Genomic DNA, 3,474 nt, shown 5'->3' on the forward strand with positions numbered 1-3,474 from the left:
CGGTGATTTCTTGCTAGGAAGCTAAAAATCTCCATGTGGTTTTTGTGACAGCAGACGTCCTTTTGTGGATTATTGCCAAAACTCAGAAGCCTGTAAAACAAGCTGGGAAGTGTCCTCTGGGGAAAGAAATCCTCCTGCCTTTCATGAGAAGTTAATAAATGTTAGAGAAGAAATCTGAAGACAAAATAATGGCTGCGAGGATTAACTTTCTCTTACAACAGCAGTGCCAGATTATTTATTGGAGATATATTTTTCCTATTTGAGGTTTGTTTGAGGGTTTTTTTCCTTAAAAATAGGTAACCAAAGATTTATGAAGGAAAGGCATACTGGGGAAAAAAAATCAACCTAATACACAAAATTAAATTTCAGTGTCAAAAATCTTGGATTTAACACAGAAAGAAGAAGGGTATTTAATTTAGGCATTCTGCTGCAAAAAGGAAGGCCACTGAAGATTAATGAGGAAATAAATAGGATTAATATATAAGGACTAAATAGGAAGGAGGTTTGGGCCATAAAAGAGGAACACACAGTTGCTCTTGCTTTGCCACCACAGGTATGAACTGAATTGTGTTTTATGGCTTTCAAGGTGAATTGAAAGCGATTGAACAGCAAAGAAACTTTCCGAAGAGTTTTCACTCATGGTCCTCCTGGGACTCTTTGCCTCAGAGGTGGGAAAGGCCACATATGCTAACTCTGCAGACAATGTGTTGAACAGAGGAAGTCCCTATAGAAAGCTTTGTTTGTACATGTTTTCTTCCTCTGAGCACAAGATAACCAGTGAAAAGAATTTGGTTTTGCACAGAAGTCACTGAACTCCTGCTGAATAGGCCTTGCCTTTTAAATCATATAATTAAAAGCAGCAATGAAAAACTTTAAAGACATTATCCAATCTTTATATTCTCACTGCCACATGTGTGCACACATACACTTGCCGTCAGAAAAATTTGTTATTTCAAGACAAATTTACGACACAACTTCAGATAAATACTTAGACTATGAAATGTCAAAAAATTTAATATAATTTGTAGTCTAGAAATTGCATTTTTTTTATTTCTATATTGACTTCATTTTTTAAAAGAGCTGAAGTATATTTTAAAATAATTTGTTCTGTTTCAGATGGAATAAAATAATTCAAATGAAGTTAAGACAAAATGAATTGGGTAATTATCATTAAATCACCTGTTTCAGTACCAATTTTTCTCCATCCTCTACTCCTTCTCTTCATTTTCAAGTGTCCTAATCTAAGCCATTTCCCATTCCCATCTGCTTTCTGATATTTTGTCCCAGAACCAAAAAGTCTTCCTGACCAAGCTCTCAACTTACTCACCATCCCCACTCCTGGCATGGGTTGCCCATAACCAGGGGTGCCCCCCACGAGTATCTGAGACCCTCAGCTCTCTGGCATGGTAGCCCACCACCATTTCCTTTGATCTCTTTCCCTGCATACTAGGGGATGTTCTGGTTTACTTCAAATCCCTAGCTGGGTGCAAAGATAGAAGATGTGTTTTAACTGCTCTGGTCACTATATCCAATATCAGGGCTGGCATGGGGGGCAGCTGCTGGAGTGCAGTGTGGGTCAAACATGAGAGTGACATTTCTTGTACGTCCAGTATAAGAAAAGAGCTTAGGCAGGCCTATCTGAGAACCCTGGCCACCATAAGTCCCATCATAACCATATTACTCAAGTTCCCACCGAGTAACACCTGGTTTCTTCCAACAGCTCCACCGAAATCCAGCTCTTCTTTGTAAGAGGAAAGTTGGCATAATTCAGCTCTATTGAAAAAAAATTTCATAAGTCACTTTTCCCCTGGTGCACATCCAACTAATTAAGTGTACACCAAGGCTACTGCAGGAGTCGAGGCCAACTGCATGGTGACTCTTTGCCTGACCCCACCCATTCCAGGCTCTTCTTGCCAGCATTCTGCAAGGACTGTAGACACTGAGAATGAATACTGCCCACAAAGCTTTGGGAAGAGCAGAAATAAATAACAAAATAGCAAACCGTACTTTCCATTGCAAGGACAGGGCAGGAGGCTTTCCCCAGTCCACATGCTTTTTGCTCTCCTCTGTCTAAAGAGAGTAGAAATGACGTCAACTTCAAACTATGTAGGGAGTCTGAGCCATGAGCTATCACTGGTCTTTGGGACAGACAGCTTGGACCAATACGAGAAGGACATTCTCAGTAGTAGACTGACCATACATCTGATTAGTGAAGCAGTTGCTTCCCAAGAAATCAGGGTGGGTTTGTTTAAATTTGCCAAATTTTGCTTTTACTATGTCTATGAAAAACTGAATCAAAAATTATTGGTGTAAAATAAATAGGTCTTGGCCCAACCATTCAAAACAAGAATGTTTCTGTCTATTGCACAACCAAAATGAGTAATATTTGAAATACTTAAAAAAAAAAAAAAAGTTCTCTTTCTGGTCTTCCTTGGCATGCTATTCAAACTATACCTAACAAATGGATTCATTTAGAAATCCATATGCCTTTCACAACGCAAATACGGTTAGCATTTGAATAAGTTTCTATATTTGATGCTAAACTGGCAGGGAAAAATATCCACTAATGTTTATCACAACATCAGAGACATGAGCCAAACTTTTGTCAATGCACTACATTATACTTTGGGGTGGAGGGGGTGGGGTTATATATTTAGAAATAGTTTATATTAGCCTGAAATTTTATTGTGAAGAGCTGCATGGAGGAGATCATCCACAGGCTATCATCCCTCCCAGTGGGCAGCACAACACAGTGCAATGGACTGGCAGGGGGCACGGCAGGGAGTCCCAGCCCTCATTCTGAATATCTTGCCTTTTGTGGCTTTAAGCCATATGTGAACTCACCGAATTTTAGATGGGTGCTTCACACCTGAAATGAAAACCCTGAAAATAGGGATAAAAAAGGGAATGATGAGGAAAACACAGTCTACACCATGACCACAGTCCACAGTTCTCATGGAAACTGCCATAGTCGTAGGCTTATAGCTGAGTTTCAAATCTTCTATTGAATTACAGAAAGGGCTGCTATTAGGCTCCTCTCCCCCCAACTCATTATATACAGTGGTTTACCATCATTAAACCATCTTTTAACAAGTTTTGTCCATAAACTATTTGGCATATCAAGATTTTTCTAAACAGTTTGAATTTTTCTAAGCAATTTGATATATTCAGGAGTTAATACACATTCAGTGAGACTGTGTGTCCCAAGGGTAATGATTTCTTCCTATTAGTTTAGGGTTTGGACATTGTAGATTTGTGACAGTATTATGGGGATAATAGTGCTGAATTCACTTGTCGCCTGTTGAAGGCAGCCCTGCAGAGTGGTCAAGGTTGGCTTGTTAAGAAAACTACTGAACCTCATGCATTTGTCTAGTAGCCAGCCGAAAAAGAAAAAGAAAAAGAAAAAGAAAAAGAAAAAGAAAAAGAAAAAGAAAAAGAAAAAGAAAAAGAAAAAGAAAAAGAAAAAGAAAAAGA

The sequence above is a fragment of the Empidonax traillii genome, unplaced genomic scaffold (genome assembly GCF_003031625.1).
Source record: "Empidonax traillii isolate 1590-97213 ecotype Southwest subspecies unplaced genomic scaffold, ASM303162v1 scaffold222:size850627, whole genome shotgun sequence".
NCBI classification, from domain to species: Eukaryota; Metazoa; Chordata; class Aves; order Passeriformes; family Tyrannidae; genus Empidonax; species Empidonax traillii.